Genomic DNA, 13,659 nt, shown 5'->3' on the forward strand with positions numbered 1-13,659 from the left:
TAAGACCCCAGCCTCAAGCCTCAATACCAAGATCCCAGTCTCGTCCCCAAGCCTGTCTCTAAGCCTCAAGCCCAAGACCCCAGCCTCAAGCCTCAAGGCCAAGAACCCAGCCTCGAGCCTCAAGACCAAGACCCCTGTCTCGAGCTCAAGACCAAGAGCCCATCCTCGAGCCTCAAGGCTATGACCCCAGCCTCAAGGCTCAAGGCCAAGACCCCAGCCTCCAGCCTGAAGCCCAAGACGCCAGCCTGGAGCCTCAAGCCTCAAGACCCCAGCCTCGCACCTTAAGCCCAAGACCCCAGCCTTGAGACTCAAGCCTTCAGACCCCATCCTCAAGCCTTAAGACCCCAGCCTCGAGCCTCAAGTCCTCAAGCCTGTCTCCAAGCGTTAAGACCAAGACCCCTGTCTCGAGGTCAAAACCAAGATCCCAGCAACGAGCCTCAAAACCAGAACCGTAACCTCCAGCCTCAAGCCTAAGATCCCAGCCTCGAGCCTCAAGGCCAACAGACAAGCCTTGAGCCTCAAGGCCAAGACCCCAGACTCAAGGCTAAGACCCCAGCCTCAAGGCTCAAGACCAAGACCCCAGCCACAAGAACAAGACCCCAGCCTCAAGGACAAGACTCCAGCCTCAAGGCTCAAAGCTAAGACTTAAGCTTCAAGCCTCAAGGCCAAAACCCAGCTTCAGCCTCAAGGCCAAGACCCACCCTCAAGCCTCAGGGCCAAGAGCCAACCTCAAGGCAAAGACCCAAGCCTCAAAACCCCAGCCTCAAGCCTCGATACCAAGACCCCAGCCTCAATACCAAGACCACAGCCTCGAGCCTCAAGCCTCAAGACCCCAGCCTCGAGCCTCGTCCCCAAGCCTCTCTCCAAGCCTCAAGACCAAGACCCCTGCCTCGCACCTCAAGGCCACAACCCCAGCCTCGAGCCTCAAGGCCACGACCCCAGCCTCAAGCATCAAGGCCAAGACCCCAGCATCGAGCCTCAAGGCCAAGAGCCCAGCCTCGTGCCTCAAGACCAAGACCCCTGCCTCGAGCCTCAATACCAAGAGCCCAGCTTCGCCTGAAGGCCAAGACCCCAGCCTCGAGCCTCAAGGCCACGACCCCAGCCTTGAGACTCGAGGCCAAGACCCCTGCCTCGAGCCTGAAGGCCAAGACACCAGCCTCGAGCCTCAAGGCCAAGACCCCAGGCTCAAGGCTCAAGGCCATGTCCCCAGCCTCAAGCCTCAAAGCCAGGACCCAGCCTCAAGGCCTAGACTCCAACCTCAAACCTCAAGGCCAAGACCAAGCCTCAAGGCCAAGACCCAACCTCAAGCCCATGACCCAAGCCTCAAGGCCAAGACCCAAGCCTCAAAACCCCAGCCGCAAGTCTCGATACCAAGACCCCAGCCTTGATACCAAGACCCCAGCCTCAAGCCTCGATACCAAGACCCTAGCCTCAATACCAAGATCCCAGTCTCAGGTCCCCTAGTCTGTCTCCAAGCCTCAAAACGAAGACCCTAGCCTCGAGCCTCAAAACCCCAGCTTGAAGTCCCCAAGCCTGTCTCCAAGCCTCAAGCCCAAGACCACAGCCTCGAGCCTCAAGCCCAAGAGCCCAGCCTCGAGACTCAAGACCAAGATTCCAGCCTCAATTGTCAAGACCAAGACAACAGCCTCGAACCTCAATACCAAGATCCCAGTCTCGTCCCCAAGCCTGCCTCTAAGCCTCAAGCCCAAGACCCCAGCCTCAAGCCTCAAGGCCAAGAACCCAGCCTCGAGCCTCAAGACCAAGACCCCTGCCTCGAGCTCAAGACCAAGAGCCCATCCTCGAGCCTCAAGGCTACGACCCCAGCCTCAAGGCTCAAGGCCAAGACCCCAGCCTCCAGCCTGAAGCCCAAGACGCCAGCCTGGAGCCTCAAGCCTCAAGACCCCAGCCTCGCACCTTAAGCCCAAGACCCCAGCCTTGAGACTCAAGCCTTCAGACCCCATCCTCAAGCCTTAAGACCCCAGCCTCGAGCCTCAAGTCCTCAAGCCTGTCTCCAAGCGTTAAGACCAAGACCCCTGTCTCGAGGTCAAAACCAAGATCCCAGCAACGAGCCTCAAAACCAGAACCGTAACCTCCAGCCTCAAGCCCAAGATCCCAGCCTCGAGCCTCAAGGCCAACAGACAAGCCTTGAGCCTCAAGGCCAAGACCCCAGACTCAAGGCTAAGACCCCAGCCTCAAGGCTCAAGACCAAGACCCCAGCCACAAGAACAAGACCCCAGCCTCAAGGCTAAGACTCCAGTCTCAAGGCTCAAGGCTAAGACTTAAGCCTCAAGCCTCAAGGCCAAAACCCAGCTTCAGCCTCAAGGCCAAGACCCACCCTCAAGCCTCAGGGCCAAGAGCCAACCTCAAGGCAAAGACCCAAGCTTCAAAACCCCAGCCTCAAGCCTCGATACCAAGACCCCAGCCTCAATACCAAGACCACAGCCTCGAGCCTCAAGCCTCAAGACCCCAGGCTCGAGCCTCAAGTCCAAGACCCCAGCCTCGAGACTCAAGCCTCAAGACCCCAGCCTCGAGCCTCAAGGCCAACAGACAAGCCTCGAGCCTCAAGGCCAAGACCCCAGACTCAAGGCTAAGACCCCAGTCTCAAGGCTCAAGACCAAGACCCCAGCCACAAGAACAAGACCCCAGCCTCAAGGCTAAGACTCCAGTCTCAAGGCTCAAGGCTAAGACTTAAGCCTCAAGCCTCAAGGCCAAAACCCAGCTTCAGCCTCAAGGCCAAGACCCACCCTCAAGCCTCAGGGCCAAGAGCCAAACTCAAGGCAAAGACCCAAGCCTCAAAACCCCAGCCTCAAGCCTCGATACCAAGATCCCAGCCTCAATACCAAGACCACAGCCTCGATCCTCAAGCCTCAAGACCCCAGGATCGAGACTCAAGTCCAAGACCCCAGCCTCGAGACTCAAGTCCAAGACCCCAGCCTCGAGACTCAAGCCTCAAGACTCCAGCCTCGAGCCTAGTCCCCAAGCCTCTCTCCAAGCCTCAAGACCAAGACCCCTGCCTCGCACCTCAAGGCCACGACCCCAGCCTCAAGCCTCAAGGCCACGACCCCAGCCTCAAGCATCAAGGCCAAGACCCCAGCATCGAGCCTCAAGGCCAAGAGCCCAGCCTCGTGCCTCAAGACCAAGACCCCTGCCTCGAGCCTCAATACCAAGAGCCCAGCTTCGCCTGAAGGCCAAGACCCCAGCCTCGAGCCTCAAGGCCACGACCCCAGCCTCGAGACTCGAGGCCAAGACCCCTGCCTCGAGCCTGAAGGCCAAGACACCAGCCTCGAGCCTCAAGGCCAAGACCCCAGCCTCAAGGGCAAGACCCCAGGCTCAAGGCTCAAGGCCATGTCCCCAGCCTCAAGCCTCAAGGCCAAGACCCAGCCTCAAGGCCTAGACTTCAACCTCAAACCTCAAGGCCAAGACCCAGCCTCAAGGCCAAGACCCAACCTCAAGCCCATGACCCAAGCCTCAAGGCCAAGACCCAAGCCTCAAAACCCCAGCCGCAAGTCTCGATACCAAGACCCCAGCCTTTATACCAAGACCCCAGCCTCAAGCCTCGATACCAAGATCCCAGTCTCAGGTCCCCTAGTCTGTCTCCAAGCCTCAAAACGAAGACCCTAGCCTCGAGCCTCAAAACCCCAGCTTGAAGTCCCCAAGCCTGTCTCCAAGCCTCAAGCCCAAGACCACAGCCTCGAGCCTCAAGCCCAAGAGCCCAGCCTCGAGACTCAAGACCAAGATTCCAGCCTCAATTCTCAAGACCAAGACAACAGCCTCGAACCTCAATACCAAGATCCCAGTCTCGTCCCCAAGCCTGTCTCTAAGCCTCAAGCCCAAGACCCCAGCCTCAAGCCTCAAGGCCAAGAACCCAGCCTTGAGCCTCAAGACCAAGACCCCTGCCTCGCACCTCAAGGCCACGACCCCAGCCTCGAGCCTCAAGGCCACGACCCCAGCCTCAAGCATCAAGGCCAAGACCCCAGCATCGAGCCTCAAGGCCAAGAGCCCAGCCTCGTGCCTCAAGACCAAGACCCCTGCCTTGAGCCCAATACCAAGAGCCCAGCTTCGCCTGAAGGCCAAGACCCCAGCCTCGAGCCTCAAGTCCTCAAGCCTGTCTCCAAGCGTTAAGACCAAGACCCCTGTCTCGAGGTCAAAACCAAGATCCCAGCAACGAGCCTCAAAACCAGAACCGTAACCTCCAGCCTCAAGCCCAAGATCCCAGCCTCGAGCCTCAAGGCCAACAGACAAGCCTTGAGCCTCAAGGCCAAGACCCCAGACTCAAGGCTAAGACCCCAGCCTCAAGGCTCAAGACCAAGACCCCAGCCACAAGAACAAGACCCCAGCCTCAAGGCTAAGACTCCAGTCTCAAGGCTCAAGGCTAAGACTTAAGCCTCAAGCCTCAAGGCCAAAACCCAGCTTCAGCCTCAAGGCCAAGACCCACCCTCAAGCCTCAGGGCCAAGAGCCAACCTCAAGGCAAAGACCCAAGCTTCAAAACCCCAGCCTCAAGCCTCGATACCAAGACCCCAGCCTCAATACCAAGACCACAGCCTCGAGCCTCAAGCCTCAAGACCCCAGACTCGAGCCTCAAGTCCAAGACCCCAGCCTCGAGACTCAAGCCTCAAGACCCCAGCCTCGAGCCTCAAGGCCAACAGACAAGCCTCGAGCCTCAAGGCCAAGACCCCAGACTCAAGGCTAAGACCCCAGTCTCAAGGCTCAAGACCAAGACCCCAGCCACAAGAACAAGACCCCAGCCTCAAGGCTAAGACTCCAGTCTCAAGGCTCAAGGCTAAGACTTAAGCCTCAAGCCTCAAGGCCAAAACCCAGCTTCAGCCTCAAGGCCAAGACCCACCCTCAAGCCTCAGGGCCAAGAGCCAAACTCAAGGCAAAGACCCAAGCCTCAAAACCCCAGCCTCAAGCCTCGATACCAAGATCCCAGCCTCAATACCAAGACCACAGCCTCGATCCTCAAGCCTCAAGACCCCAGGATCGAGACTCAAGTCCAAGACCCCAGCCTCGAGACTCAAGTCCAAGACCCCAGCCTCGAGACTCAAGCCTCAAGACTCCAGCCTCGAGCCTAGTCCCCAAGCCTCTCTCCAAGCCTCAAGACCAAGACCCCTGCCTCGCACCTCAAGGCCACGACCCCAGCCTCAAACCTCAAGGCCACGACCCCAGCCTCAAGCATCAAGGCCAAGACCCCAGCATCGAGCCTCAAGGCCAAGAGCCCAGCCTCGTGCCTCAAGACCAAGACCCCTGCCTCGAGCCTCAATACCAAGAGCCCAGCTTCGCCTGAAGGCCAAGACCCCAGCCTCGAGCCTCAAGGCCACGACCCCAGCCTCGAGACTCGAGGCCAAGACCCCTGCCTCGAGCCTGAAGGCCAAGACACCAGCCTCGAGCCTCAAGGCCAAGACCCCAGCCTCAAGGGCAAGACCCCAGGCTCAAGGCTCAAGGCCATGTCCCCAGCCTCAAGCCTCAAGGCCAAGACCCAGCCTCAAGGCCTAGACTTCAACCTCAAACCTCAAGGCCAAGACCCAGCCTCAAGGCCAAGACCCAACCTCAAGCCCATGACCCAAGCCTCAAGGCCAAGACCCAAGCCTCAAAACCCCAGCCGCAAGTCTCGATACCAAGACCCCAGCCTTTATACCAAGACCCCAGCCTCAAGCCTCGATACCAAGATCCCAGTCTCAGGTCCCCTAGTCTGTCTCCAAGCCTCAAAACGAAGACCCTAGCCTCGAGCCTCAAAACCCCAGCTTGAAGTCCCCAAGCCTGTCTCCAAGCCTCAAGCCCAAGACCACAGCCTCGAGCCTCAAGCCCAAGAGCCCAGCCTCGAGACTCAAGACCAAGATTCCAGCCTCAATTCTCAAGACCAAGACAACAGCCTCGAACCTCAATACCAAGATCCCAGTCTCGTCCCCAAGCCTGTCTCTAAGCCTCAAGCCCAAGACCCCAGCCTCAAGCCTCAAGGCCAAGAACCCAGCCTTGAGCCTCAAGACCAAGACCCCTGCCTCGAGCTCAAGACCAAGAGCCCATCCTCGAGCCTCAAGGCTACGACCCCAGCCTCAAGGCTCAAGGCCAAGACCCCAGCCTCCAGCCTGAAGCCCAAGACGCCAGCCTGGAGCCTCAAGCCTCAAGACCCCAGCCTCACACCTTAAGCCCAAGACCCCAGCCTTGAGACTCAAGCCTTCAGACCCCATCCTCAAGCCTTAAGACCCCAGCCTCGAGCCTCAAGTCCTCAAGCCTGTCTCCAGGCGTTAAGACTAAGACCCCTGACTCGAGGTCAAAACCAAGATCCCAGCAACGAGCCTCAAAACCAGAACCGTAACCTCCAGCCTCAAGCCCAAGATCCCAGCCTCGAGCCTCAAGGCCAACAGACAAGCCTTGAGCCTCAAGGCCAAGACCCCAGACTCAAGGCTAAGACCCCAGCCTCAAGGCTCAAGACCAAGACCCCAGCCACAAGAACAAGACCCCAGCCTCAAGGCTAAGACTCCAGTCTCAAGGCTCAAGGCTAAGACTTAAGCCTCAAGCCTCAAGGCCAAAACCCAGCTTCAGCCTCAAGGCCAAGACCCACCCTCAAGCCTCAGGGCCAAGAGCCAACCTCAAGGCAAAGACCCAAGCTTCAAAACCCCAGCCTCAAGCCTCGATACCAAGACCCCAGCCTCAATACCAAGACCACAGCCTCGAGCCTCAAGCCTCAAGACACCAGGCTTGAGCCTCAAGTCCAAGACCCCAGCCTCGAGACTCAAGTCCAAGACCCCAGCCTTGAGACTCAAGCCTCAAGACCCCAGCCTCGAGCCTCGTCCAAAAGCCTCTCTCCAAGCCTCAAGACCAAGACCCCTGCCTCGCACCTCAAGGCCACGACCCCAGCCTCGAGCCTCAAGGCCACGACCCCAGCCTCAAGCATCAAGGCCAAGACCCCAGCATCGAGCCTCAAGGCCAAGAGCCCAGCCTCGTGCCTCAAGACCAAGACCCCTGCCTTGAGCCTCAATACCAAGAGCCCAGCTTCGCCTGAAGGCCAAGACCCCAGCCTCGAGCCTCAAGTCCTCAAGCCTGTCTCCAAGCGTTAAGACCAAGACCCCTGTCTCGAGGTCAAAACCAAGATCCCAGCAACGAGCCTCAAAACCAGAACCGTAACCTCCAGCCTCAAGCCCAAGATCCCAGCCTCGAGCCTCAAGGCCAACAGACAAGCCTTGAGCCTCAAGGCCAAGACCCCAGACTCAAGGCTAAGACCCCAGCCTCAAGGCTCAAGACCAAGACCCCAGCCACAAGAACAAGACCCCAGCCTCAAGGCTAAGACTCCAGTCTCAAGGCTCAAGGCTAAGACTTAAGCCTCAAGCCTCAAGGCCAAAACCCAGCTTCAGCCTCAAGGCCAAGACCCACCCTCAAGCCTCAGGGCCAAGAGCCAACCTCAAGGCAAAGACCCAAGCTTCAAAACCCCAGCCTCAAGCCTCGATACCAAGACCCCAGCCTCAATACCAAGACCACAGCCTCGAGCCTCAAGCCTCAAGACCCCAGACTCGAGCCTCAAGTCCAAGACCCCAGCCTCGAGACTCAAGCCTCAAGACCCCAGCCTCGAGCCTCAAGGCCAACAGACAAGCCTCGAGCCTCAAGGCCAAGACCCCAGACTCAAGGCTAAGACCCCAGTCTCAAGGCTCAAGACCAAGACCCCAGCCACAAGAACAAGACCCCAGCCTCAAGGCTAAGACTCCAGTCTCAAGGCTCAAGGCTAAGACTTAAGCCTCAAGCCTCAAGGCCAAAACCCAGCTTCAGCCTCAAGGCCAAGACCCACCCTCAAGCCTCAGGGCCAAGAGCCAAACTCAAGGCAAAGACCCAAGCCTCAAAACCCCAGCCTCAAGCCTCGATACCAAGATCCCAGCCTCAATACCAAGACCACAGCCTCGATCCTCAAGCCTCAAGACCCCAGGATCGAGACTCAAGTCCAAGACCCCAGCCTCGAGACTCAAGTCCAAGACCCCAGCCTCGAGACTCAAGCCTCAAGACTCCAGCCTCGAGCCTAGTCCCCAAGCCTCTCTCCAAGCCTCAAGACCAAGACCCCTGCCTCGCACCTCAAGGCCACGACCCCAGCCTCAAACCTCAAGGCCACGACCCCAGCCTCAAGCATCAAGGCCAAGACCCCAGCATCGAGCCTCAAGGCCAAGAGCCCAGCCTCGTGCCTCAAGACCAAGACCCCTGCCTCGAGCCTCAATACCAAGAGCCCAGCTTCGCCTGAAGGCCAAGACCCCAGCCTCGAGCCTCAAGGCCACGACCCCAGCCTCGAGACTCGAGGCCAAGACCCCTGCCTCGAGCCTGAAGGCCAAGACACCAGCCTCGAGCCTCAAGGCCAAGACCCCAGCCTCAAGGGCAAGACCCCAGGCTCAAGGCTCAAGGCCATGTCCCCAGCCTCAAGCCTCAAGGCCAAGACCCAGCCTCAAGGCCTAGACTTCAACCTCAAACCTCAAGGCCAAGACCCAGCCTCAAGGCCAAGACCCAACCTCAAGCCCATGACCCAAGCCTCAAGGCCAAGACCCAAGCCTCAAAACCCCAGCCGCAAGTCTCGATACCAAGACCCCAGCCTTGATACCAAGACCCCAGCCTCAAGCCTCGATACCAAGATCCCAGTCTCAGGTCCCCTAGTCTGTCTCCAAGCCTCAAAACGAAGACCCTAGCCTCGAGCCTCAAAACCCCAGCTTGAAGTCCCCAAGCCTGTCTCCAAGCCTCAAGCCCAAGACCACAGCCTCGAGCCTCAAGCCCAAGAGCCCAGCCTCGAGACTCAAGACCAAGATTCCAGCCTCAATTCTCAAGACCAAGACAACAGCCTCGAACCTCAATACCAAGATCCCAGTCTCGTCCCCAAGCCTGTCTCTAAGCCTCAAGCCCAAGACCCCAGCCTCAAGCCTCAAGGCCAAGAACCCAGCCTCGAGCCTCAAGACCAAGACCCCTGCCTCGAGCTCAAGACCAAGAGCCCATCCTCGAGCCTCAAGGCTACGACCCCAGCCTCAAGGCTCAAGGCCAAGACCCCAGCCTCCAGCCTGAAGCCCAAGACGCCAGCCTGGAGCCTCAAGCCTCAAGACCCCAGCCTCGCACCTTAAGCCCAAGACCCCAGCCTTGAGACTCAAGCCTTCAGACCCCATCCTCAAGCCTTAAGACCCCAGCCTCGAGCCTCAAGTCCTCAAGCCTGTCTCCAGGCGTTAAGACTAAGACCCCTGACTCGAGGTCAAAACCAAGATCCCAGCAACGAGCCTCAAAACCAGAACCGTAACCTCCAGCCTCAAGCCCAAGATCCCAGCCTCGAGCCTCAAGGCCAACAGACAAGCCTTGAGCCTCAAGGCCAAGACCCCAGACTCAAGGCTAAGACCCCAGCCTCAAGGCTCAAGACCAAGACCCCAGCCACAAGAACAAGACCCCAGCCTCAAGGCTAAGACTCCAGTCTCAAGGCTCAAGGCTAAGACTTAAGCCTCAAGCCTCAAGGCCAAAACCCAGCTTCAGCCTCAAGGCCAAGACCCACCCTCAAGCCTCAGGGCCAAGAGCCAACCTCAAGGCAAAGACCCAAGCTTCAAAACCCCATCCTCAAGCCTCGATACCAAGACCCCAGCCTCAATACCAAGACCACAGCCTCGAGCCTCAAGCCTCAAGACACCAGGCTCGAGCCTCAAGTCCAAGACCCCAGCCTCGAGACTCAAGCCTCAAGACCCCAGCCTCGAGCCTCAAGGCCAACAGACAAGCCTCGAGCCTCAAGGCCAAGACCCCAGACTCAAGGCTAAGACCCCAGTCTCAAGGCTCAAGACCAAGACCCCAGCCACAAGAACAAGACCCCAGCCTCAAGGCTAAGACTCCAGTCTCAAGGCTCAAGGCTAAGACTTAAGCCTCAAGCCTCAAGGCCAAAACCCAGCTTCAGCCTCAAGGCCAAGACCCACCCTCAAGCCTCAGGGCCAAGAGCCAAACTCAAGGCAAAGACCCAAGCCTCAAAACCCCAGCCTCAAGCCTCGATACCAAGATCCCAGCCTCAATACCAAGACCACAGCCTCGATCCTCAAGCCTCAAGACCCCAGGATCGAGACTCAAGTCCAAGACCCCAGCCTCGAGACTCAAGTCCAAGACCCCAGCCTCGAGACTCAAGCCTCAAGACCCCAGCCTCGAGCCTAGTCCCCAAGCCTCTCTCCAAGCCTCAAGACCAAGACCCCTGCCTCGCACCTCAAGGCCACGACCCCAGCCTCGAGCCTCAAGGCCACGACCCCAGCCTCAAGCATCAAGGCCAAGACCCCAGCATCGAGCCTCAAGGCCAAGAGCCCAGCCTCGTGCCTCAAGACCAAGACCCCTGCCTCGAGCCTCAATACCAAGAGCCCAGCTTCGCCTGAAGGCCAAGACCCCAGCCTCGAGCCTCAAGGCCACGACCCCAGCCTCGAGACTCGAGGCCAAGACCCCTGCCTCGAGCCTGAAGGCCAAGACACCAGCCTCGAGCCTCAAGGCCAAGACCCCAGCCTCAAGGGCAAGGCCCCAGGCTCAAGGCTCAAGGCCATGTCCCCAGCCTCAAGCCTCAAGGCCAAGACCCAGCCTCAAGGCCTAGACTTCAACCTCAAACCTCAAGGCCAAGACCCAGCCTCAAGGCCAAGACCCAACCTCAAGCCCATGACCCAAGCCTCAAGGCCAAGACCCAAGCCTCAAAACCCCAGCCGCAAGTCTCGATACCAAGACCCCAGCCTTGATACCAAGACCCCAGCCTCAAGCCTCGATACCAAGATCCCAGTCTCAGGTCCCCTAGTCTGTCTCCAAGCCTCAAAACGAAGACCCTAGCCTCGAGCCTCAAAACCCCAGCTTGAAGTCCCCAAGCCTGTCTCCAAGCCTCAAGCCCAAGACCACAGCCTCGAGCCTCAAGCCCAAGAGCCCAGCCTCGAGACTCAAGACCAAGATTCCAGCCTCAATTCTCAAGACCAAGACAACAGCCTCGAACCTCAATACCAAGATCCCAGTCTCGTCCCCAAGCCTGTCTCTAAGCCTCAAGCCCAAGACCCCAGCCTCAAGCCTCAAGGCCAAGAACCCAGCCTTGAGCCTCAAGACCAAGACCCCTGCCTCGAGCTCAAGAGCAAGAGCCCATCCTCGAGCCTCAAGGCTACGACCCCAGCCTCAAGGCTCAAGGCCAAGACCCCAGCCTCCAGCCTGAAGCCCAAGACGCCAGCCTGGAGCCTCAAGCCTCAAGACCCCAGCCTCGCACCTTAAGCCCAAGACCCCAGCCTCGAGCCTCAAGTCCTCAAGCCTGTCTCCAAGCGTTAAGACCAAGACCCCTGTCTCGAGGTCAAAACCAAGATCCCAGCAACGAGCCTCAAAACCAGAACCGTAACCTCCAGCCTCAAGCCCAAGATCCCAGCCTCGAGCCTCAAGGCCAACAGACAAGCCTTGAGCCTCAAGGCCAAGACCCCAGACTCAAGGCTAAGACCCCAGCCTCAAGGCTCAAGACAAAGACCCCAGCCACAAGAACAAGACCCCAGCCTCAAGGACAAGACTCCAGCCTCAAGGCTCAAAGCTAAGACTTAAGCTTCAAGCCTCAAGGCCAAAACCCAGCTTCAGCCTCAAGGCCAAGACCCACCCTCAAGCCTCAGGGCCAAGAGCCAACCTCAAGGCAAAGACCCAAGCCTCAAAACCCCAGCCTCAAGCCTCGATACCAAGACCCCAGCCTCAATACCAAGACCACAGCCTCGAGCCTCAAGCCTCAAGACCCCAGGCTCGAGCCTCAAGTCCAAGACCCCAGCCTCGAGACTCAAGCCTCAAGACCCCAGCCTCGAGCCTCAAGGCCAACAGACAAGCCTCGAGCCTCAAGGCCAAGACCCCAGACTCAAGGCTAAGACCCCAGTCTCAAGGCTCAAGACCAAGACCCCAGCCACAAGAACAAGACCCCAGCCTCAAGGCTAAGACTCCAGTCTCAAGGCTCAAGGCTAAGACTTAAGCCTCAAGCCTCAAGGCCAAAACCCAGCTTCAGCCTCAAGGCCAAGACCCACCCTCAAGCCTCAGGGCCAAGAGCCAAACTCAAGGCAAAGACCCAAGCCTCAAAACCCCAGCCTCAAGCCTCGATACCAAGATCCCAGCCTCAATACCAAGACCACAGCCTCGATCCTCAAGCCTCAAGACCCCAGGATCGAGACTCAAGTCCAAGACCCCAGCCTCGAGACTCAAGTCCAAGACACCAGCCTTGAGACTCAAGCCTCAAGACCCCAGCCTCGAGCCTCGTCCAAAAGCCTCTCTCCAAGCCTCAAGACCAAGACCCCTGCCTCGCACCTCAAGGCCACGACCCCAGCCTCGAGCCTCAAGGCCACGACCCCAGCCTCAAGCATCAAGGCCAAGACCCCAGCATCGAGCCTCAAGGCCAAGAGCCCAGCCTCGTGCCTCAAGACCAAGACCCCTGCCTTGAGCCTCAATACCAAGAGCCCAGCTTCGCCTGAAGGCCAAGACCCCAGCCTCGAGCCTCAAGTCCTCAAGCCTGTCTCCAAGCGTTAAGACCAAGACCCCTGTCTCGAGGTCAAAACCAAGATCCCAGCAACGAGCCTCAAAACCAGAACCGTAACCTCCAGCCTCAAGCCCAAGATCCCAGCCTCGAGCCTCAAGGCCAACAGACAAGCCTTGAGCCTCAAGGCCAAGACCCCAGACTCAAGGCTAAGACCCCAGCCTCAAGGCTCAAGACCAAGACCCCAGCCACAAGAACAAGACCCCAGCCTCAAGGCTAAGACTCCAGTCTCAAGGCTCAAGGCTAAGACTTAAGCCTCAAGCCTCAAGGCCAAAACCCAGCTTCAGCCTCAAGGCCAAGACCCACCCTCAAGCCTCAGGGCCAAGAGCCAACCTCAAGGCAAAGACCCAAGCTTCAAAACCCCAGCCTCAAGCCTCGATACCAAGACCCCAGCCTCAATACCAAGACCACAGCCTCGAGCCTCAAGCCTCAAGACCCCAGGCTCGAGCCTCAAGTCCAAGACCCCAGCCTCGAGACTCAAGCCTCAAGACCCCAGCCTCGAGCCTCAAGGCCAACAGACAAGCCTCGAGCCTCAAGGCCAAGACCCCAGAATCAAGGCTAAGACCCCAGTCTCAAGGCTCAAGACCAAGACCCCAGCCACAAGAACAAGACCCCAGCCTCAAGGCTAAGACTCCAGTCTAAAGGCTCAAGGCTAAGACTTAAGCCTCAAGCCTCAAGGCCAAAACCCAGCTTCAGCCTCAAGGCCAAGACCCACCCTCAAGCCTCAGGGCCAAGAGCCAAACTCAAGGCAAAGACCCAAGCCTCAAAACCCCAGCCTCAAGCCTCGATACCAAGATCCCAGCCTCAATACCAAGACCACAGCCTCGATCCTCAAGCCTCAAGACCCCAGGATCGAGACTCAAGTCCAAGACCCCAGCCTCGAGACTCAAGTCCAAGACCCCAGCCTCGAGACTCAAGCCTCAAGACCCCAGCCTCGAGCCTTGTCCCCAAGCCTCTCTCCAAGCCTCAAGACCAAGACCCCTGCCTCGCACCTCAAGGCCACGACCCCAGCCTCGAGCCTCAAGGCCACGACCCCAGCCTCAAGCATCAAGGCCAAGACCCCAGCATCGAGCCTCAAGGCCAAGACCCAGCATGGAGCCTCAAGGCCAAGAGCCCAGCCTCGTGCCTCAAGACCAAGACCCCTGCCTCGAGCCTCAATACCAAGAGCCCAGCTTCA

The sequence above is a fragment of the Mobula hypostoma genome, chromosome 7 (assembly GCF_963921235.1).
Source record: "Mobula hypostoma chromosome 7, sMobHyp1.1, whole genome shotgun sequence".
Classification (NCBI taxonomy): Eukaryota; Metazoa; Chordata; class Chondrichthyes; order Myliobatiformes; family Myliobatidae; genus Mobula; species Mobula hypostoma.